This window comes from Atractosteus spatula, chromosome 17 (genome assembly GCF_055471065.1).
Source record: "Atractosteus spatula isolate fAtrSpa1 chromosome 17, fAtrSpa1.hap1, whole genome shotgun sequence".
NCBI classification, from domain to species: Eukaryota; Metazoa; Chordata; class Actinopteri; order Semionotiformes; family Lepisosteidae; genus Atractosteus; species Atractosteus spatula.
In genome coordinates this window covers 457,779-482,549 of record NC_142722.1, presented here as the reverse complement: position 1 = coordinate 482,549, position 24,771 = coordinate 457,779, and the positions used below count along the sequence as shown (strand labels likewise).

Sequence of the window (24,771 nt, the reverse complement as noted above, 5' to 3'; positions counted from 1 at the left end):
ATCTTCCAGTTTTGGATTTGATCGTATGGGGGAATCAGGGAAGGTAGGTGCGAGTGCGGGCCCCCTCGACGGGGTGCGCGACAGAGTAAGAGTAACGCTGTCATCAACAGCGCCAGCCCCTGCTACATCAAGTCCTTTCCCACTTCGGGTGAGAGTACAGATCTGCGGGCGCCCTCCCTTATTAGGGGAGTCCCTGATCCGTCTTTATCCCACTCGCACCAAGTGTCAACCCAATCAGATCCCCCATCTCCATATGGCCACTGTGGGAATTGATCCCAGTTATTTTCATTTCCTGCCTGACTGTTCCCCTATGGGAGAGCAGGATATAATTTAATTGACAGTTGTAACACATTAACTAGTGCAGTGCGACCAGGAACTAATTCTTTCTTTAGTTTCTGATACACCTGCACTGCCTCTTTTCGCTTTTGTTCATACTCTTTCGTAGCGAGTAAAAATATATTTTCTTTCATTTATTTCTTTCGTTTTTTTTTCTCCCGTTAACACACTTTTTAGTAATCGCATTCCAATTTCTTTCTTTTTTTCTCATGTATCTGCCACCACTGGTTCCGGCCGCGCAGCAGGGTGGCAGCTACATCCTTGTGCTTTTGCCAATACTCATATGCTTTCTTTACAGGTGTCTTCGCCCCAAACTCCCTCTGACAAACTCAGCTTTTCCCATATTTTTCCTTCTTTTCCGTCAACTTACACTTTTCCGATATATAAACAGACCCTTACACTACTTTCTCAGACCATCAGTTAGCACACATGTTCGGTCTCTTGAAGAGTTACTTTGTCGTGTGTGAGGTAACAGCTCATACAGTAGGGGGATGCTTTTACTTGAAAAACCTGTGCATTCCTGCACTTATTCAACTATGGGCGTCTGTTACCGCCAGATCTAAATGCCTCTCAGAGTCTTTAGAGAGGACTTACACAGCACTGTTCACAGGCAAGGAACGAGACCTTGAGAACTCCCTTCCTTGATCAGTAATTCACCATTCCCAGAATGCCAGCATCTCTGTTTTTGCCCCAGGGTGGACTTTAGCACTGAGCTCAATCATGGCTATTCTCGGATCTCAACGTCCTTTAAATCCTGCTACTTAGTGCTTTGCTCTTTTATTATGAGGTGTGTTTATGTAAGTGTCGTGCATGTGTATATGTTCACAAACAAGAAATACACCAGAAACATACATCTATATCTACGTCTCTGCTGCTCCCTTTAAACGGAGGAAAACATGAAAAACATACATGTATCATCTACGTCTTTCCTGTTCCCTTTAAAACAAAACAAAATCATGCCATGCCTATCCATGCACGATCAAGGCGTAGTTACTCTCAGGACCCAATCCTGGATTATACGTGCATTCAAAGCACCACTCAAGCTTCAGAACCCTGGGCACAATTAAGGCCCACACCTGTCCTGAGCCTCACGGTAAAGGTCCAAACCCGTTCAAAAACTCCACGTGCAATTAAGGCATACACGCAACACTAGTTTCACACATGCAATTAAGGCATACACCCAACACTAGTTTCGAATGCCTGTACACAATACCACGGATCACCGCCTGCCAGACCAAATTCTGGACTTACAGCCAACCACCCATTACATACACCGGTGTCTTCCCCAGGCCAGAGGAATTCAGGAACTCACGTTTACTCCATCATCTCGGGCGATTCTTGCAGGAAGCAGAGACTTCCCCATCGGTCAGACAAGAGAGTCTGGACTTTTTTTAAAAAGAGGAGTCCTTACCTCTTAGTAATGTGCACTCCTGCTAATGGGAAGTTCTGCGCTTTCTGGAGCATCCGCCGACTACGCCAAAATTGTTGTAACAGAAAGAATAAAGTCCTGGATCCCGAGATGAAGTTAAACAGATGAGTTTATTGCATGCAAGGAACAATAAAGCCGTAGTCTTGTTTCCCGCAAGAAACAACAAAACCAAAATATTGTTCAAAGTGCTGGTACAAACTTTAGGTTTATATATTCTTTCCTTTCCGCTTCTGACATCACTGCTATTATGGTAAAGGGGGGAGGTCACGTGTTTGGCCAGTTTACAGCTTTTTGGCCAAATGGTCAAGGACTAAGTCCCCAGGGGGTTCCCTAGCTCTCCTAGCTCACATCTGGAATCCTTATCAGTTCTCCCTTTCCTGCCATAAACTCCTGTTGCTTAGAAGTCTAATCTTCAAGCAGAAAGGACTTAATTTTAACCCCATCTTTACTTTTACTTCAGGATGTTACAGCCTCCATCTCCTCTGTCTGTGAGGGACTGGGTATATCCTGAGACAGACACCTGCTGTTCTCTGACTTGGGGACAGAGAGGCAGTTCTAAAGACGGATAAATGTGTCTTGTGGAATCTAAGCAAGCATAGACCCACTGCACTGCATCTCCTTCAAAAACCAACATATACAGGTCTTTAGCAGCATAGTACTGCTTACAGGTCTCAGAGACGGAGCACTGTCCCCACTGAGAGAAACTTGTGCTTGCTGCCCAAAATTATCATATTTTTCTAGAGTTTACATTTTTGCTGCGGACCTGCAGTCAGGCTGACAGGTCTTTTAAGAAATGTCAAAATCTGGATCATGTCAAAGGAGCAGGAAGAGTGTATTCAGTGAAGTGTTTGCAGTGATTCTGTGTCTCCAGCTTCAACACAGTAACATACATATATACTGTATATATATGCTCCTGTGATTTATTGGTACATGCCCAAGGCAATAATCAGGATCAGGATTTAGTTCCAGATGGGCCAGAGATAGTGTTGTGAAGTACAGCAACCCACAGGATCACAAGGGTAGACCCACTGCACTTTCTCTTTCAAAAACCATATACAGATTTGTAGCAAAGCATTGCAGCAGGAGTGACATTAATGCAAGCTCTGAAGCAATGGGATGTTGGTATGGTGTGCACTGAAGGCCTTCAGAGCTCAGCATATCAAAGACCGGGTTGTAAGTCGGGCATGTTGCACCACAGAATTGCTTCTAAACCTTACCTCCAGTATATTTAGTGCTTAAAGGTCCATGCAATGAGCATAGTACTGCTTACAGGTCTCTAAGATGGTGCGCTGTCCCCATTGACACACATGTGTGCCTGCTGCAACACTTATCGTATTTTACTAGAGCTTGTGTTTTGACTGCGGATCTCCAGTAAGACCTACAGGTGATTTCAGAAATTTGTGATCATGTCAAAGGAGCAGGAAAAGTGTAATCAGTGTAGTGTTGGCAGTTGTCCTGTATCTCCAGCTTCAACAAAGTGATATATATGTATACTCCTGTAGCGGCAATGCCTATTAATAAAGACAGAAAGAAGTGTTGCTGTGCTTTCCTAAATGAGGCCCATTCTCTCTCATTTTCATCTCTGTGATGCAGCCAGAGAAGCTATTCATGCAGTTCTGATTTAAGGTGTTTTCTCTCCGATAAGGAGCAGCTCCCAAATGGGGATGTGCCCAACCATGCCTGGCTATCATGATCAATGGTCATTCCTGGCACCTATCTGTCTGTGAGATTCTTGGGAACATCTGGATTGCAGTCCTTGATGTCAGAGGTTGGTTGACCGACAAGGGCCCTCGTGGTGCGTTGGTCGGTCGTAGAAAGATTTAAATGTCTTTACTGTGCCCGTTTAAGTATTGAATATTTATATGGAATTTTACCACTGAAGGGAAATCTTAGTAGCTGAGCATAAAAAGAATAGGAGCATAACGCGTGTGAAGGCCATAAACGATATTAATTTTGGAACATAAACATACAGTATTACAGTAACTAACGTGAAATAACGTGTGTATAAAAAGTGGTAGTTTTAACCTTTTCTGCGAATACGCTCTCTCTCTCTCCACTGGCATTCGTTTTTATTTTTAAATACATTTTAGCAAAGTCATGTACCATAAAAGTATGGTAATTAAAAACCATTAATACATTCGCTGGAGTTTAAATAAAGTCGATGTTTTCTCTTTTTGGCTAGACTTGACTATTTAGCCATGAGATAAACAATAGTTTGTCATTAAACAACCTTATGTTTATTTATCTTCCTTGTTATGCACAGTAAGAATGATAATGTAATGAGAATTAATTTAATCACAGAGTGCTCATAAATTGAGCTAGGAAGAAAACAGATACAGTAGGTGTTCTGAAAGGTCAAATATAAACAGGTTTTCGATGGACAGAATGATAGTGTAATGATGAAGGACACAAAAACTCAGACTTGCGGAGTCAAAAGCTGCCTTTATTTATTTCTCCGTCACCACCTGCCAACTGGCTCTCCCGCGCCCCGACCAGACAGAGACACATGACCAGCCCCCCGAGAGAGAGAGGGCGAGAGTGTATCTTCTTTTTAGTTTTGTAGCCAAAGGGCCTTGCAGATCAGATCAGATTCCCTTCCCCTCACGGAAAGACAGACACATGTTTTCACAGCTTAGTAGTCGCTATTCAGACGCAGGCGAGCAGCCCCTAGAGAAAACATCAACTTTATTTAAACTCCAACGAAAGTATTAATGGTTTTTAATTACCATACTCTTATGGAACATGCCACCAGCCATCTGCATAGAACGATTAAAAATAAAAACGATTCCGATTGGCACGCCTGTAGCTTTTTCACGAAACCTCCTAGAGAGAAACCTCCTTTTTCACAAAACCTCCAACAGAGCTGTTCAACCGGTTTTTATCGGGCAACTCTTATGTCAGGCGTAAGCGATAAATATACAGTATTTAGCTGAAAAGCTGTACAACGCAAGACATTTCGTTACTCGAGGAGGTTTCATGAAAAAGCACATTGTGCTGCTGTAATAATTTAAAATAATTAAAAGTCTAAACAGTATCAGCTTATTTATGGGTTGTAATTTAAAAAAAGTCCAAAACTGCACTCAAAATGCAATTTAGCGCTTTCTGGCAAGAGGAGACACCCAAATTAATAACTTAACATGCTACTGTTTGTGCATGAACATAGTTACTGTATACTGTTATTTCTTTAGATATGCAATTCCATGTTTTTTTTAAATCCCTGGCGGGACCGGGCGTCCATAAGAATCGAGTAATAGGTTTCATTGCGCTTTGACAGATCGTCTTTAAATCAATTGTTGATTTAAAGTTTGACAGTAAATATTTATATTGTAATGCATACTGTACAGCCTCCATTTCTCTATAAAAATCTAAAAGATTGTTTGCGCAGCCTAAGAGGGGGGCGAATGCACTACAATAGATTAGCATACTGTAGAGGAAAAAAGTATAGGCATCGTTGATATGAGGACTTTTGAAACCAAATTTCCCAATTTTAATATGTGCTTTTCTATATTTATTGTCAATTAATTGTCCATAATATTACTATTCTATTTTTTCAAAGAAATGAAAATGTTTGTTAAAAAATAAAGTCATGGCACTGGCTGGATTTGAACAGCCAATCAGTGGGTTATTAACCCAGCACCTAGACCACCAGGCTACCAACACAGTCACACAAGGAGTGGTGAAACAGCATATACTATTCTTGTGTTGTAGTACATGAATATAATTATATCGTTATTAATTTCTTTAGATACGCGATTCCACATTGTATTCCCTATTAATCAAATTCTAAAAGTATGCTTGTTGACTCCGGTATCGAGCGTATTTGTTAAAGACTTCGATGCTTAAAATGTTTAGGGAGAAATGGAATACTGGTGTGTATTTTTTCTTTAAAGTACCGAGACCAGCCATATATAGTTTACATACTGTAATACTGTATGTTTATGTTCCAAAATTAATATCATTTATGGCCTTCACACGCGTTATGCTCCTATTCTTTTTATGCTCAGCTACTAAGATTTCCCTTCAGTGGTAAAATATTCAATACTTAAACAGGCACAGTAAAGACATTAAATATACATATACATAGTGTATACAGTACACGTTACATACAGGAATATGTTAATGTTCCTAAATCAATATATTTTATGAGCATGTGAAAGGCATGGGGAATTGGAGATTCTCAAAAATTACTGTACCTTGCGTGATTGGAAACAAATGCGTGATTGGATCAACTAAATGCTGTGGTGTTACTTTTACAAAGACGGTCAATGAAAAAAGAATGTGGACCAGGGCAATACTTTGAGTTTACAGCTTGTCCAAGGTCATTAATTATAAATACCATTAGTAATATCTTCGGTATCTTAGTCCATGGTCCCCACCTGCTTTAAAAAAAACACTATTGTTCCAACCCCCAAAAAGGCAAAAGTGACATGCCTGAATGATTACCGCCCAGTAGCATTAACATCTGTGGTGATGAAATGCCTGGAGAAGCTGGTGTTGTCACACATCAACTCCTCCATCACAGAGTCCCTGGACCCCTTGCAGTTCGCCTACCAGAACAACAGATCAGTGGATGATGCTGTCTCCCTGGCTCTGCATACAGCCTTGGAACACCTGGACACTAAGAACTCGTATGTGAGAATGCTGTTTGTGGACTACAGTTCAGCATTCAATTCCATCATACCCAGTCAACTGGTGACAAAGCTCAGGGGATTAGGTCTGTGCAACTTATCGAGAGACCACAGGTGGTGCGAATAGGCAATAAAACATCAACACCACTCACCCTGAGCACTGGAACCCCACAAGGCTGCTGTCTGAGTCCAAGGTTGTACTCCCTATTTACTCACGACTGCACAGCAAGACACAGCAACAACCGCATCATTAAGTTTGCAGATGACACCACTATAATAGGACTGATCAGTGATGATGACGAGTCCACTTACAGGGATGAAGTCGTACAGCTGCTTAGGTGATGTCATAGCAATAACCTGGACTTGAACATAAAGAAAACGAAAGAGCTAATAGTGGACTTTCGGAGACACAGGCCATACACTCACAGCCCACTCAGTATTGATGGAACGGAAGTGGAAACAATCACCAGCTTTAGGTTCTTGGGAATTCACATCTCTAAAGATCTAACCTGGACTGTGAACACTGACTCTATCATGAAGAAGGCTCAGCAGCGCCTTTATTTCTTGAGGTGCCTCAAGCGATTAGGGATGCCAATACATGTGTTGGTGAACTTCTACCGCTGCACCATCGAGAGCATCCTCACCAACGGGATCACCGTGTGGTATGGCAACAACTCTTCGCGAGAAAGAAAGGCACTGCAGAGAATGGTCAATATGGCCCAGAAGATCATCTGCTGCGGTCTCACCGAGATTAAACAGCTCTATGAGGACCGCTGCCGTGGTAGAATTCTGGCCATCACAGAGGACAGTCACCACCCTGGGCATGAGCTCTTCACCCCACTGCCCTCAGGCAAGAGATATAAGAGCATACAGACACTTACCACTAGATTCTTCAATAGCTTCTATCCACAAGCAGTGAGACTGGCGAACACATTTAGCCATCCCCCTCGGACCACACCTACACCATCACCATCTACCTCATTATGATTTCTTATCTATTGCACATCTCCAGTCATTGTTTACACGTCTGTATTGATTACATTCAAACTGTCTACATGTTTACTTGCACATTGTCTATTGTTTGTTTGTATATTGTCTTGATGCACTGTTTGCACTTTGTTTTGTTTTTTACATTTGTTTTACAATCGAGAGACTTTCTGTAAGTAAGAATTCCATTGTACCAGTACTGGTTACATATGGCAATAAAGTTCAAGTTCAAGTTCATAAAGTTCAAGTTCAAGGTAAAGACTTTGATGGCGACAGCTCAAACATGAGAGGTTGAGCTTTATTAGCTCCACCTTGCGGAAATTCTGGATACTATTATTTTACTTGCGGTACCACGTGGTATTATGCGGAACTATGTGAGAATTTACAGTTTTAATACCGTAACTTGCGGTACACCGCGTCAAGCGCACCGCAAAATAATGCGGTATCGCCCGCTTGTTTTGAATGGCTGCATCTGTACGTTTGGACTCATGTCGACAAGTTGAATACGTTTTTATTCAGCAACAGCGCTACACAAAGTTTCTTCCCCCTGAAGAGTGACTTGCTCAGACCCGCGGTCACCCTCTGTGCACAGAGACTTTCTACTAGTCAGCCGGACTACTAGTAGGTCCCCGAGAGAGACACCGGGGTAAAGTTAGCTTGAAGTTCGAAAACGATTTTGGCACGCCTGTAGCGTTTACACGAAACCTCTTAGAGTTGCGAGAATACTTCCTTTGTGTATAAAATACATTGTGAATGCTTTCTCAGCCTTTACTTTGTCGTTTTTATGACATTTTTTTGACCAAGCACGAATATTCTTTTGTCCATATCTTCACAATGGAAGCACAGAACGCCTTCAAACCAAATGCATTTTAAAGACCACGACTTGTGGATATTTCCACAGCCTCTACATCAAACTATCAGTGAGCTAATTATCTTTTTTTAAACCTCCGCATCGATGCGTAATTACGCACTAACGCACTAACTGGAAACCGGTTGACCGCTGTGTTCACACGTTCACAACGCGAGAAATACTGTTCAATACAGCTTCGTGCGAATAACCCGTATATGACCATAGGAAGCAGAACAGCGCAGTTTCCAATTACCCAGACATAAGCACGGGAATAAAGCTTTGTTTGATTTCTGAAACCCTTCCTTTACGTCCTGTTTTCATTCAGGTAAGGGTCAACTATATTGACAATACTACTGACAGCAGGAAGATTAAAATATTCTTTACTCAGCAGCTTATTAAAAACAGCTCCCATGATGTTCAGACTGACTTTTTACACAGAACACTGACACAGATTTGTGTTTTGAATCTCTTTTTCTCGTGCTTTTATTTAATGTGGCACAATGCAGTGGGATAGGGGTATTCTGTTCACAAACCAATAGCATATAAACCACAGCACCCACAATGCTGCATGTAAGTGTTTTGCACACTAAGCAGGTCCTCTGACATTTCCCAGCTTTGTTTTGGGTTGTGGAACCTTTATTTTTTTATGATTTTTTAAGATAACACTACAGGTAACACACTGGGATAGGTGGGTCTTCTTCATGACTCAATAGCATTTCAGGCACAACAGCCACACTGCTGAAACCAAGTGTTTTACACACCAGACCGCCCCCCTAACCTTATACAACCTTGCTGTGGCTGTGGCCCCTTTCTTTATTTTTTAATGATTTTCTAAAGATAACACTACAGGTAATACACTGGGATAGGTGGGTAGTCTTCATGGCTCAATAGCATTTCAAATACAACAGCCACACTGCTGAAACCAAGTGTTTTACACACCAGACAGCCCCCCTAACCTTACACAACCTTGCTGTGGCTATGGCCCCTTTATTTATTTTTTTATGATTTTTTAAATATGGCACCATTAGACAGGCGCAACTTCTACGCCTTCCCGGACTCCGACCCCTGCCAGTCCCTCGACTACGCCTTCGCCTGTCGATTCTGTGCCTACGCCTGTACTACGCCTTCCCGGACTCGGACCCCTGCCTGTTTACTCCGACTACGCCTGCGTCTCGCGCCAACCCTACCAAGGGCACCGCATTGGATCCCTATCCTCAGCAGTCAGCCCCTGCGTGACAGGTTCTGAATGTCTTGGTTACATCCGTTTGTGTGTATAGATGAAAAAGCTATTGAAGAGCACCCCCACACCCCACACCCATTTCGGTGGAAGTTGCCATGTTAAAAAAATCCTAAAAAGAGAATTAAAGTTTCACACAACGAAGCATGACTGTGAAAGGTCAGGAGGCCTGCCTAGTGAGCACAACACTTGATTACAGTCATAAAATCATAAAAAATAAAGAAATGTTCCACAACTCAAAGCAAGGTTCTATAAGGTTAGGGGAGCTGTCTGGTGTGTAAAACACCTGGTTGCAGCACTGTGGCTGTTGTGCTTGAACAGCTATTGACTCATGAATAGCACCCCCCTATCCCCATGTACTGCCTGTCTAATAGTGCCATATTGAAAAAATCATAAAAAAATAAATAAATAAAGGGGCCACAGCCACAGCAAGGTTGTATAAGGTTAGGGGGGTGGTCTGGTGTGTAAAACACTTGGTTTCAGCAGTGTGGCTGTTGTATTTGAAATGTTATTGAGCCATGAAGACGACCCACCTATCCCAGTGTATTACCTGTAGTGTTATCTTCACAAAATCATTAAAAAAGAAAGAAAGGGGCCACAGCCACAGCAAGGTTGTATGAGGTTAGGGGGGCTGTCTGGTGTGTAAAACACTTGGTTTCAGCAGTGTGGCTGTTGTGCCTGAAATGCTATTGAGCCATGAAGAAGACCCACCTATCCCAGTGTGTTACCTGTAGTGTTATCTTAACAAATCATTTAAAAATAAATAAAGTGGCCACAGCCACAGCAAGGTTGTATAGGGTTAGGGGGGCTGTCTGGTGTGTAAAACACTTGGTTTCAGCAGTGTTGCTGTTGTGCCTGAAATACTATTGAGTCATGAAGAAGACCCACCTATCCCAGTGTGTTACCTGTAGTGTTATCTTAAAAAATCATAAAAAAATAAAGGTTCCACAACCCAAAACAAAGCTGGGAAAAGTCAGAGGACCTGCTTAGTGTGCAAAACACTTACTTGCAGCATTGTGGGTGCTGTGGTTTAAATGCTATTGGTTTGTGAACAGAATACCCCTATCCCAGTGCATTGTGCCACATTAAATAAAAGCACGACAAAAAAAGATTCAGAACACAAAGCTGAGTCAGTGTTCTGTGTAAAAAGTCGGTTTGAACATCATGGGAGCTGTTTTTAATAAGCTGCTGAGTAAAGAATATTTTAATCTTCCTGCTGCCAGTAGTATTGTGAATATAGTTGACCCTTACCTGAATGAAAACAGGACGTAAAGGAAGGGTTTCAGAAATCAAACAAAGCTTTATTCCCGTGCTTACAGTCTGGGTAATTGGAGACTGCGCTGTTCTGCTTCCTATGGTCATATACGGGTTTTTCGCACGAAACCGTATTGAACAGTATTTCTCGCGTTGTGAACTTGTGAACACAGCGGTCCCCCGGGTTCTAGTTAGTGCGTAATTATGCATCGATGAAAAACCGGAGGTTTAAAAAAAGATAATTAGCTCACTGATAGTTTGATGTAGAGGCTGTGGAAATATCCACAAGTCGTGGTCTTTAAAATGCGTTTGGTTTGAAGGCGTTCTGTGCTTCCATTGTGAAGATATGGACAAAAGAATATTCGTGCTTGGTCAAAAAAATGTCATAAAAACGACAAAGTAAAGGCTGAGAAAGCATTCACAATTTATTTTATACACAAAGGAAGTATTCTCGCAACTCTTAAGAGGTTTCGTGTAAACGCTACAGGTGTGCCAAAATCGTTTTCGAACTTCAAGCTAACTTTACCCGGTCCTAATTCGTCCGACTCCGAGCTGCACCCCGACTGGTTGGCCAGGAGCCAGACGACGCCTGTTGAACGCCGCAGCCGCTAGCTGGTCTTGGTGCCCGTGCTGGGAAATACGAATCCATATCCATATTCAATTGTTACCTCAACACAAGTTGGTATCAATTCAATTCATATAAGTAATGTATTTACTTTTGAGTAGCTAATGTAGACTGATTAACGATAGTATAGCCGAACGGTATACTAAAGTATATTTTGTGTATCTCTTTGTGTTTTGCATCTCTTCCTTATTATATACCTTGCACTTTGATAGCCCTCACAGTAAGATCTGCCAGCTGTATCCAGGCAGATTGTTATGTTTTATGCACAGGTTATGTATTAATAAATGTATCTCGTTGATTGAATCCGTGTGTGTGTGCGTCGCTGATCGATTGATTTTCTAAAAGCCGTAACGAACCACCTCGTGATTGCTGCTACAATTAATAAATTGTCCCAGTAAATTCACAAAACCCCTACATTTATTGGTGCCCCGTGTGAGGATGGTTCAGATTGAAATGAGAATCAGTCAAATCGTGCAGCTCGCACCCGGTTTCAGTAGCAGGAAGCTACATTAGGCGACGCTGGCTTGGCAGCACCTTTCAAAATAAAAGTCCCCTAAAACCTGCCTCATAAAAAATAACCCTGGACCAATTAATGTCACATTTATAGCACAACAACAATTTGTACATCCTCAAAACTAGGTGGAATATGATAAATAGACCCTCAGGTAGGAAATTGCCGTTCTTCATTAATTTTTTACTTTCTTGCAATCTTATTGGTGTTTTTATATCACTTCCTCCTTGCAAATTGACACAGAGTTGTGCACTGCTAGACAGGAAGAAGTCTCATTCCTGACAAAAAAAAAATGTGCCTCTCCGAAAGTAGTTCAAATCTATTCTATAGACACACAGCTAATAGAAAATCACCATGGTTTTCTCAGATAAGCATCTCCGTCAAAACTGCTGGGGTTTATAGAGCACCTCCTATTCCCAGACTGGGACCGTGCAGTGATGGACAGGGAGTGGTCTCATTCCCCTCCCGACCAAACCAAAATTTGTGCCTCTTCAAAAATATGTCAAATCTATTCTAAAGCCCCACAGCTAATAGAAAATCACCACTGTTTTGTCAGATAAATGTCTCCGTCAAAACTGCTGGGGTTTGTAGAGCACCTCCTATTCCCAGACTGGGACCGTGCAGCGATGGGCAGGGAGTGGTATCACTCCCCTCCCAGCCAAAAAAACATTGTGCCACTTCAAAAATACCTCAAATCTATTCTACAAACCCTCAGCTAATAAAAAATCACCTTGTTTTTGTCATGTAAGTGTCTCTGTCAAAACTGCTGGGGTTGATAAGACCACCTGCTGTTCCCAGACTGGGACCATGCAGTGATGGACAGGGAGTGGTCTCATTCCCCTCCCAACCAAACCAAAATTTGTCCCTCTCCAAAAGTGACTCAGATCTGTTCTACAGACCCCCAGCTAATAGTATATAACCATGGTTTTGCCAGATGAGCGTCCTTTGCCAACGTTGCTGGGGTTTATAGGGGCCTTTTAGCGGCCGATACGAGATTTTTCTCAAAGGGCATGTTATCGCAATGTGGGCATTGTTAACACTTCACCAGTGGATCATCCTTTCTGGTTTGAAATAAAGTGTCAATTTCACACTTTTTTCCTTACTGTCTATGGGATAATTGTTTGGGAGTGTAAATGTAAGACATATTATCAAACTTTGGTCTTCTGCTTTATTAACTTTATTGGAGTGTATTGAAACAGCCAAAATATTGAATAGACCTTCAATGGTGATGTGTCTTTCCTGGGAAGGTGGCTCTGCCACAGACATGGTATGGAGCCTTTATGATTTGATCCTGTAATGTGGAAACGATGGCTCTCATGTTACCCAAGTACCAGTTGATAATTGATTCCCCCCATGCATTCCGATAGACTGGGAAGTGAAGATGCCTTGCAGGTGTTCTGTATCAAAACACTACAGATTGTCTCTTAAATCAGATCAGCTTTTATTATTTTGAGTGTAGAACTACTCAGAAAGCATTCAAATGCTGCTTCAGCTATCTGGCCTATTATCCTTTGGACACACAAATTTTACACAGCACAGGGGAGAGGAAAAACCTCATTTAACTGCAAGAAAACCTCCGGGAGTTCACGGCTTGGGAGTCCAATTTTGGATCATAGATGTTTTGCGAGAAATTCTCTAATATTAGATTCTATGTCGATTTTACCTGGTTCAGCATCTACTGGTATTTTTGGAAATCTGAATAGCTTTAGATCCCAGAAGGGTCTTGAAAGTCTTGTGTATTGTTACAGGTAACGCTGTCCGTTTCTTTGTCACTGATTGCAAGCTATTCAAAGACTCTTTCAGTGCCTCTTTACTATGCAGTAGAGCTGATATGTAACTGTTCAGTGGCTCCAGGTTTTTTTGTGTTTCATGAGTATTGGCATTCTCAACCGTGAGTACATTGTTTGATCAACATATGTCTCTGTCTGATGCCTCCTTTCTTTCTAGAAAACAAACACAACATTAGTTTAGTCTATGCTATGTTTTGGCTGTGTTGTGATGCTTTAATTCTAAATTTCTGTCCAATGCATGAAAGTACCAGCCAATCGTTGCTTCCAGACCACTGTTTACTTACACTTTGAGCAATTCTGTGTCACTATGTTCTCTAGCAAAGACTTGTGTATGAGGGTTGATAAACTCATGAAAAAATCAGCTATCTGTGCAACCAAAAAATGACTGACTTATTCGTATTCGGTATGCAAGAAACTACAATTCTAGCAAACGTCTACATGGGAAGTAATAAAGGTACTGTTTACTTGGCCACAAACAACGCAGGACATAAGGGGAATTATTAAATCTGCTGGGTCAATTTCTCTCGTGAAATCTATTGAAGATATCACTTCGCATATCTCATCTAGCAGTGGCTTTGAAAAGCAGAGCAGGTTTGACCAAATTCAGTAAACAGTCAGGCATAATCTTAAAACCTTTAGAATAGAATTCCATGTTTCTTTTGGTCTGTATTGCATTCATATTAGCAACACACTACATGACAAAATTAAACCAGCACTTGTTTAGGGCTTTTTTTTTTAACTTGTTTTTTAGAATTTAATGATAGGTGGCTTGTGATCATTTGGATGACCATAAATTTTGCATTTATCATTTAGACTAAAAATGTTTGATTGTCTTGATGGGGGATTTTTGGAATGAATGCCTGAGATGTTGTGCAATTTTCTTTTCTTGTTCCATTCCTCCTCTTCCACAAGGGCAGGAGACTTACTTATTCTAGACAAATTCAGTCTTAATGATCGCAAAATTCCCTTTCATGTGCTTTGTAAAGGGTCCCTAACCTTTACACACATTCATTTTGAACTTTACCTCAGAAATTGATGTAGTCTGTCCATTTTTTGGTATTGCTGAAATCTGCCCATTAGTATGTCTGTCCATATTGGGGTTGACGACAGGAATTTTTTTTTTTTCCAAAAAAGTTTTGAACCAAAATAGTCATTGGGCCCTTTGTTCTCCTGTCTGTTACGGATTCGGCCAGTGAAACCGAAACCAAGTAGTGAACCCACTTGCAGGAGCCGATAGAGACAAGTCGTGATCCAAATACCATAGCCGAAGGAGAGAGCCAAGAGTCCAGGGGAAGCCAGTGATCCAAACAGGGAGAGAGTAGCCAAAGCCAGACCGTAATCCAAAACCGTAGACGAAGGAGAGAGCCGAGAGTCCAGGGGAAGCCAGAGAACCAAACTAGGAGAAAGCAACCGAAGCCGAGCCGTAATCCAAAAGACGTAGTAAAAGGGGATAAACCAAAGTCGGAACCAGAACAGTACGAGGAGGTAGAAGGCGTAGCGCAACTAAGTAGCTCGAAAGGGAAACCAATACTGAGCGAGGGGGTAGGGAAAGACTAATGCTTAAATACCAGATGAGACGGAGGTGTGGTGGTGAAAGCATACACTGATAGGTGGACTAATGAACTAAGGCTACGCCTTCTTCTGCCTCTTTCGTTGCCGAGAGGCAGGGATTGTAACACTGTCTGTTTATATCTGCCATTGCCTTAATGTACATTTTATAAACATATACATACATTATACATTTTATAAACATCTTATAAACCCCAGCAACTTTAGTCATCACTTTGTTGAAGCTGGAGATACAGGACAACTGCCAACATTTCACTGATTACACTTTTCCTACTCCTTTGACATGATCAGAAAAATAGGATAAGTGTTGCAGCAGGCATACATGTCTGTCAACGGGGACAGCGCACCATCTTAGAGACCTGTAAGCAGTACTATCCTCATTACATGGACATTTAAGCACTAAATATACTGGAGGTAAGGTTTAGAAGTGATTCTGTGATGCAACAGCTTGACTTAGAACCCGGTCTTTGATATGCTGAGCTCTGATGGCCTTCAGTGCACACCATACCAACATCCCATTAATGCGAGCTCTAAATCAATGTCACTCCTGCTGCAATGTTATTGCTACACACATGTATATGTATACACACCTGTATATGGAGAAACAGTGCTGTGGGTCTACCCTTGTGCTCCTGTGGGTTGATGTACTTCACAACACTATCTCTGGCCCGTCTGGCGATAAATGAACCAATAAATCACAGGAGCATATATATATCACTGTGTTGAAGCTGGAGATACAGGACAACTGCCAAGACTTCACTGATTATACTTTTTCTGCTCCTTTGACATGATCCAGAATTTGTCATTTCTTAAATCACCTGTAGGTCCTACTGCAGATCTGCAGCCAAAATGTAAGCTCTAATAACAAAACTGTAATTTTGGCAGCAAGCATAGGTATTTGTAAAAAAGCATAGTGCTCTGTCTCAGTGGCCTGTAAGCAATGCTTTGTTCATTGCATTATGCAACTGTCACGCCCAGTACACCTAGAGGGTGCTCTACTTCTGTCCTGTTCCTAGTTCCCTGTGATTATTCATGTCTGTCTGGTGTGTCTTGTTGTGTAGCCTATTTACTTCCTGTTTCTATTGTTTTTCAATGTTTTTTTTTGCTTATAAAACAAAATTAATTAAAATAAATTCTTTTGTTTTTATTTATCTTGTATCACAGAAGAGAAAAATCGTTGTAGCTCAAGCCCACAAAGTGTTTTAATGCAATACAGGAACTAAGGGAGATTATCATGGGAATATCAGTATTGGTTTCCTTATGAAAATGTATTCCTTTCATTTTGTTTCATTTTTTTAAAGAAAATTACATTACTATGATTAGAGAATTGAAATAAAACCCTACCCTCAAAGTAAGACATTACCAAAAATGACCACAAGGTGGAGATATTGTCCACGCATGTTAAGAATGGCAAAGCTGCGATAAAGTAAAAGGAATAGAAATGCATTGAATTTTAAAAAATACTGTGTTTATTTCTAAATGAAAAAGCAAACAGTAATGCTGTAGTGCGGTTTCACTGTTACCTTTGTGCTATTATGTGCTCTACAATGCAATAGCTGCTTATGTTTTGGCAGTATGAAACTCTGAAGCACTCTGGAGTATGGAGTATTGTGCCTGTTGAGACACGCCTGTGCATGTGTGCACTACTTATCATTGCATTGTGCATTAAGGAGTAAATATACTAAAAGTAATATTTTAAAATGTTTTTATTTCACTAATGTTAATTAAATAAATTCTTACATGTGTTTTAAAAAACAAATGTAATTAAAATAAATGTTTTTGTTTATCTTGTACCATAGCACATGAAAATTTTTGTAATTCAAGCCCACAAACTGTCCTAATGATGCAATACATGATCTAAGGAAGATTATCACGGTAATATCAACATTGTTTTCCTCATAAAAATGCATTCCTTTCATTTTGTTTCATTTTGTTAAATAAACTCACATTATGTACAGTAGAGGCCTTCAATTAAAAAAATAGCACTGCTAAATGCTCAATTCAAATAAAAAAAATAATCAAATAGATAATTGAAATAAAAATTTTCCCTCAAGACATTACTAACAAGGTGGAGATATTGTCCTTACAAGTTAGAAAAGGCAAAACAGAAAGGTAAAAGGAATACAAATGCATTGAATTTTAAAGAACTTTTTTTTTATTCTAAATGAAAAAGTGAAACAGTTATGCTGTAGTGTGGTTTCGCTGTTATCTTTGTGCTACGATATAATCTACTAAGCAAGAGCTGCTTATGTTTAGGCAGTATGGAACTCTGAAGCACTCTGTAGTATGGAACTCTATTCTGTTGAGATTGCCTGTGATTAATACCAGGGACAAATACCCACACATGACATAAAATATATCAATCACATAGTATTGAGGGCAGAGCCACAGGATCACTGCAAACACTTCACTAAATCCACTTTTCCTGCTCCTTTGACATGATCCAGAATTTGTCATTTCTTAAAAGACCTGTCGACCACACTTTAGACTTTACACTTTAGACAGAATATGCATATAATTGTTAGATCGAACAGAGAAGCGTGTTTTGATGAGTTGTGAACATTTCTGTCAAATTCTGAAAGTGGATGAATTTTTTGAAACACTATTCACTTTGGGGAGACAGAATACAGATGCAGCCATTCAAAGTGCGCGTCACAGACACGTACCGCAGGTGACGTCGCTCAGTATGACGCAAGATGACGCGTGGCACCGCAGTACGTGATTGGTTGACCGACAGGGGCACTCGTGGTCCGTTGGTCTGTCGTAGAAAGACTTACAGTAAAAACGTCTTTGCTGTGCCCGTTGTAGATATTGAATTTTACCACTGAAGGGAAATCTTAGTAGCTGAGCATAAAAAGAATAGGAGCATACTGTAACGCGTGTGAAGGCCATAAACGATATTAATTTTGGAACATAAACATACAGTATATACTGTAGCTGGTCTTGGTACTTTAAAGAAAAAAATACACACCAGTATTCCATTTCTCCCTAAACATTTTAAGCTTTGAAGTCTTTAACTAACATGATACCGGAGTCAACAAGCATACTTTTAGAATTTGATTAAAAGGGAATATAATATGGAATCGCGTATCTAAAGAATTTAATAACGGTATTCGTGTGCTGCGACAGGGCTGTGTAGGGCTTTTTCGCCTGCCTGTTCATGCGAGCTGTCTTCTAGCCGACTGGTCTAGGTGCGTGACTAGCAACTGGGAGGTTGTGTGATCGAATCCAGCTGGTGCCGGACTTTTCTTTTAACAAACATTTCTTCGAAAAAATAGAATAGCGATATTATGGACAATAAATTGACTTTTATATTTCAAAATATCGCAACATGAACGATATTTGCGATATTTTGAACATATCTTCCCTTCTGACAGCGGTTCCTCCTTCTATTGTGTGTGTGTGTGCAACAGAGTAAATTTTTATAGAGAAATGGAGGCTGGACAGTATGCGTTACAATATAAACATTTATATTGATTTAAATCGTGTTCTGATTTAAATCGCAAACGCGTGTTTAATTATGTGTTTTTTAATCATAATCAGGCTAATGCATTTCTACATTTTCTGTATGAACCAGCTTAGAGGTTCATACAGAAAGACAGCTTGTGTTTAAATTGAGTGTAAGGTAATTTATGCTTCTAAAGTCATGGTCAGCATTTATTATTGTACTGTGCTGTAAACTTTTTCTGTGCCTAGTCACATTATTTTATAGCGTTTTTATTGCGTTATTAAATCCGGTGGCGCTGTGTGTTAGAGTAGTTTCCTGACTCCCTTGTCACATGGTCTGTGATTGAATCCCATAGAACTATGACTTTATTTTTTAACAAACATTTCTTTGAAAAAATGAAACGTTTCCCTTGGTCAGAGATTAAATAAAACCTCACTCGCACCAAACAAATTTATATTTCTAAATATCACAAAATACGTTCATTGTCTTCCAATCGAGTCGAGTTGACATTGGAAGCCTGCCACACCCGGACTGTTAAACCAACGCATTAGCACGTCAAAGCCCATCGAGGGTATTGAGCCAGTATTGCCTTTAGTATTCCCCCCTCTCCCCTCAATTCAATTCAATTCAAGGTGTTTTATTTGCATGACAGATGGGTACAAGCAGTGTTGGGTATGTATATTGTAACGCTTACGGCAGACAGGCACTGTGTAAGAGCCGGCGCACCAGAGCAGCGCACCGAGGGAGCGTCTGCATTTCTAACTTAGTTTTTAAAATTAGTCAAGCAATATGAAGCATCTCCTTTTACTTAGTGCCTGAGCATAAAAAGAATAGGAGCATACTGCAACGCGTGTGAAGTCCATAAACGATATTAATTTTGGAACTTAAACATACAGTATATGGCTGGTCTCGGTACTTTAAAGAAAACATACACACCAGTATTCCATTTCTCCTAAACATTTTAAGCATCGAAGTCTTTAACTAACGCGATACCGGAGTCAACAAGCATACTTTTAGAATTTGATTAAAAGGGAATATAATATGGAATCGCGTATCTCAAGAAATTAATAACGATATAATTATATTCATGTTGCAAAAGAACTGCAACGGACATAAAAACTCCCTTGCTTTTAACAGAGCGTTCCATAATTTCTAACTACGAAAATGCCAGGTGAAAGGATTTGTAAACATATTTTGTTAAAGCAAGTCAGAACCCATTCAGAGCCTACATTACATTTTAGCGTTTCATTCTGAGCAGAAGACCCTCACACCTGAAGAAGGGGGAGGTGTTTTTCGCTGGAAATCTCGCCTGCTTCTACTTTACAACCGGAGTGCTGGCTGTGACGAATTAAACCGGTATTACAGGTTACAATCACAGACCATGTGACATGGGAGTCAGGAAACTAACACAGCGCCACCAGATTTGATAACGCTATGAAAACGCTATAAAATAATGTGACTAGGCACAGAACAAGTTTACAGCACAGTACAAAAATGCTGACCATGACTTTAGAAGCATAAATTGCCTTACACTCAATTTAAACACAAGCTGTCTTTAGCCCTCTAAGGTGGTTCATACAGAAATGTAGAGATCCAGGCTCAGAACACACAGCTTCATTAGCGAATACATATGCAGGACAACTAGAGAAGACGTTTTACAGAGGATGGATTTTTAGAAACATCCCATCAGTGACATCACTGAAGTCAACTCCTAGGTACTGTAACTGTCGTGTGGATAGTTTCACAAGAATCAGACAAAGGTTTAAGCATCGCTTGTTCTAGATAAAACTGCAAAAAAAAACAACAACCCATAATGTACTTCTTTGCGGCTCTGTTTGCCCAAATCATATATTCACAACGTGAAATCTAGAAAATAATATTACGTAACCAAAATCCGCAATATGGAAACAGAACCTGTGTAATTGTTGATAGATGATGTACTCGTAACATTTTTTCAAGACGAACTACAACATTTAAAAAATGACTTGTATGTACTTGATATCTCTAATCAATCCACGGGTCCCAGCACGAAACGAAAGTAAAACGCATACCGTTTCGCGCTTCTTATTAGTTGCTCAAAAGTAATTTGACCGTATGAAATGCATAATATAAACCTAGAAACATATACGTGAGTAGTACTTAAGCACTGTAGTATCGGTGTTAAGACATACCTCTCAAATACTGTAAATCAAGTTAAAAATATCTCAAGATTCTGGTCATAATGAAACCATGTTTCGTGTATGTTTTCTTTAAAGTACCGAGACCAGCCATATACTGTATGTTTATGTTCCAAAATTAATATCGTTTATGGCCTTCACACGCGTTGCAGTATGCTCCTATTGTTTTTATGCTCAGCTACTAAGATTTCCCTTCAGTGGTAAAATTAGATATGAATATTCAATACTTAAACGGGCACAGTTAAGACATTAAATATACATATACATACTGTATACAGTACAGTTTGCATACGGTAATATGTTTATGTCCCTAAATCAATCTCTTTTATGAGCATGTGAAAGGCATGGTGAATCACTGTACTTTGCATGATTGGAAAAAAATGCGTGATTGCGAAATGCTGTGGCGTTACTTTTACAAAGACGGTCAATGAAAAAAAGAATGTGGACCAGGGCAATACTTTGAGTTTACAGCTTGTCCAAGGTCATTTATTATTAATACTATTATTAATATCTTCGTTAAAGACTTTGATGGCTACAGCTCAAACATGAGAGGTTGAGCTTTATTAGCTCCACCTTGCGGAAATTCCGGATACTATTATTTTGCTAGCGGTATTTACCGGTAACTCGCGGTATTTACCGGTAGCTTGCGGTAGACTGCGTACAGCGTACCGGAAAATAATGCGGTATCGCCCGCGCATTTTGAATGGCTGCATCTGTATGGATAAAGTTTTTAGATTGAACAGAGAAGCGTGTTTTGTTGCCTCCAACAAAGGAGACACAATCCAGGGATTGTATGAAGCAGGCATTACCATTATTACGTTTGCATATGGAAGCCAAAGCCGATGAAGCCATGACTCTACTTATTGATACAAAAGGACATGTTTAAAAAAAATCACAAACAGATAACCGACCACAGATAACCCAGACAGTTTCAGTACAGTTCCATGCCATATATGGTGTAAAGCCAAGGCTGTGCCTTGGTACGTGATAAACTATAAGAATTGTAAGAATATTCTTTGGTTCCTTTAATTATTATTAAAGCAGACATTATTGACTTCTAGAATTTGTTAATCATGACTTAAGGAGATATCAGGAACTCTCAGTTCTGGTCAGGCTGCCCGAAGTTGACTCTGCTCTTCACGTTCCAGGCACGTAGCCAGCTCACACTTAAATTGCAGTTAGTCATTTTCCATTATTCTGGCAGGATAGTTAGTAAATGATGTAAGTACATTATTTACACAGTAAAAGCAAACTAGTGGAATAAATGTTTGATCCCTCAATAGTATGGGGGGGAAGGTTTGACCTTCTCTTCACCACAGGAAGTGGAGATGTTGTTGATGCTGTAGTACTTCTAGCTGTCTCCACAGGGGAGCCATTAATGTGCAGTGGGGAGTGATTAGGGCGGGCCTTCCTGCAGTTAATTATCATCTCTTTTGTCTTATCGACATTCAGAGACAGATTGTTGTTGAAGCACCAGTCCGCTAGTTGCTCCACCTCCTTTCTCTATGATGCCTCATCGTTGTTACTAATTAGGCCCACCACTTTCTTGTCATCAGCAAACTTGATGATGTAATTTGCAGTGTGCTTAGCAGTGCAGTCATGAGTCATCAGCGTGAACAGGAGTGGGCTGAGTACATAGGCCTTGGGGGTTCTGGTGTTCAGTATCGTGGTACTAGAGATCTTGTCTCCAATCCAATGCATGTCAAAGAAGAGACTAAGATCTTCCATTTAATGCCCATTAATGCCACAGTTCAGCTCAGCATCAGCCCTGCACTCCCTAAAATTGACAGAATTATGATGTTGGTGAAAGAAGAGCTATTTATTCGTATGCACACGGGAGAGCTGCTTGCAAAAGCTAGTCTTTCCGAAAGACGTTGCTCAGTGCTTTTTATACACAGTGACAGACAAACTTCCTACCTTTAACATACATTACCTAATCCCTAAAATGAACCATTAGTTTTTTAGTCAAGATCAGGTACAGAAAAACAACTCCTTATTAAGACTTTCGTTATTGCTTACATTCGCAAAACAAGACATTTGATTTCCCTTTTTACTACATTTAACACATGAGCTGTATTTTTCCACTGACCTGATGAAGCTGAAAGACAAGCAGTTTTTTTTAGCTTTTATAAATTTTATAACATTCCTTCAGTCCCTCCTCCCTCCTCAACACATATTTGTTTTCACACCACTATGTTCTAAACAATGAGACTAGCTAACAGAGCTAGTTACCTTTGTGCATACAGCTTTAAGACAGTGAATACATAAAATAAAAATGATTAGCAGTATTAGGCCAATAAAGAAATATTGTACCAGTGATCCTCCCCAGGCTCTAAACACAGACTGCAGCCACTTTCCCCCTCCCTATTCATCAGGATTATAGTTGTGATATTTTTGTCCTTCATCATGGATGCACTGTGCTAAGTCCGTGATGTGTTCAAAATTGTCTGGTATGTAAGTACTACATAGTCATTCTCACCTTAATAGAGGATGGCCTAAAACTGTGATTATAGTGGGGAGCATACGGTTAGTTCCATTCTAATACATTTGAGGTACATTCAGACAAAAAGCAGAACTATTTACCCATGCCAATAAAACTACTGTAAATGATCACCTCTATCAAAGGGGATCACTCCTGTGAGGATCTTGTATAGCAATAGGCCTGGTGTGTTCCCCACCCACGTAAACTCTACATCTTTTCCCAAGCATATTGTGACAGTGTCAGGGAACCTATAGGTAGAATAGGAGGATCCTTATGCGTGACTGGAATCCCACAGAACGCAGAGTAGCAAAGGGATGATCCGAAAGACGAAATCCAAAGGCTGGGTCGATAAGGGAGGCAGAGGGTCCGGTAACGAGAAATATGCAAAAACAATCCAAAAGTCAAAATCCAGGAGGCAAGGTCAATAAGGGAGGCTAAGGGTCCGGCAATGAAAGATATCCAAAACAATCCAAGGGTCGAAATCCAGAAGGTGAGGTCAAGAGGCGAAAGCAGAAGATTCCTAACAGGAGATCAGTCAAAAAGGTAGGAAACACGCACTGGAGAATACTACGAGAGGCTTCTCAATAATGAGCATGGGAAGGTGTGTGAGGGGAGTTTAAATACTGAAAGGAAAGGGGTGTGATTGGATGATTGGTTAGGGAGTGAGAATTTGAGGAATCTGATGCATGTGAGAATGTGATGGGTTCAATCAGGGATGAGATTGTGAAGCAGAGGTTCCGGGAATGTAACGTCGTTTGCGAGGGAGGGTGTGGAATGTGACAGGGACAGAACGGCGTTTCCGAGGTAGAGTGTGGGGCGTGACAGACAGCTTGTATCTCCTTTGAACACAACCCTCCCTCACTCCTGTAGCCTCCTTCCACCTGTTAGAAAACTTTATATTGCATCTTTTTGCTGTTATAGTCAATAAACGGGACAACTGTGCTCCTGTGTCCCCTTAATAGGGTAACCGTCACAACCGCCAGCCAGTGGAGATCAACCCACAAGAGAACTAACCAGTACCAGCAGCGGGTTAATAATAACAAGCGCCGCCGCACGTGTTAACCCATCAGCACATGCTCTACCATGCGCAGCGCTATTTAAACCATCCAAACCCGCTTCCCGCTGCTCGGTATTGAGTCTTCTCCTAGAGAGCTGTACCTCATTTGCGATACTTCTCCCGGCTTCCGAACCTCCCTTTCGCCCTTCTTTTGAACATCTTTGAACGACTTTGAACATCGCCTGCTGTTTTGGATTATACACCTGTCTCTGTATCTTCCGGTTTTGGAATAACCTTTTGCCTGTCGACCACGAGCTCGCCTAATGTTTCGGATTATACGCCTGTTTCGATATCTACCCGCTCTTGCGTTTGCATAGGATCCTCATACCTCATCTGGGTTTCGTTACAGGAACCTGGACACCATTTACTGTACACTGTAAGATTATTACTC

At 40.7% G+C, this 24,771-nt stretch overlaps 1 long non-coding RNA gene across 1 annotated transcript; it reads right to left on the bottom strand.

The window, feature by feature from the left end:
- Positions 1-13,274: 13,274 nt before the first annotated feature.
- LOC148818805 (uncharacterized) lies at positions 13,275-15,183 on the bottom strand. Its single transcript, XR_016094353.1, has 2 exons — positions 14,672-15,183; positions 13,275-13,800 (listed from the first exon to the last, which is right to left on the bottom strand). It is a non-coding gene; the product is annotated as an uncharacterized LOC148818805 (long non-coding RNA).
- Between the last annotated feature and the right edge of the window lie 9,588 nt (positions 15,184-24,771).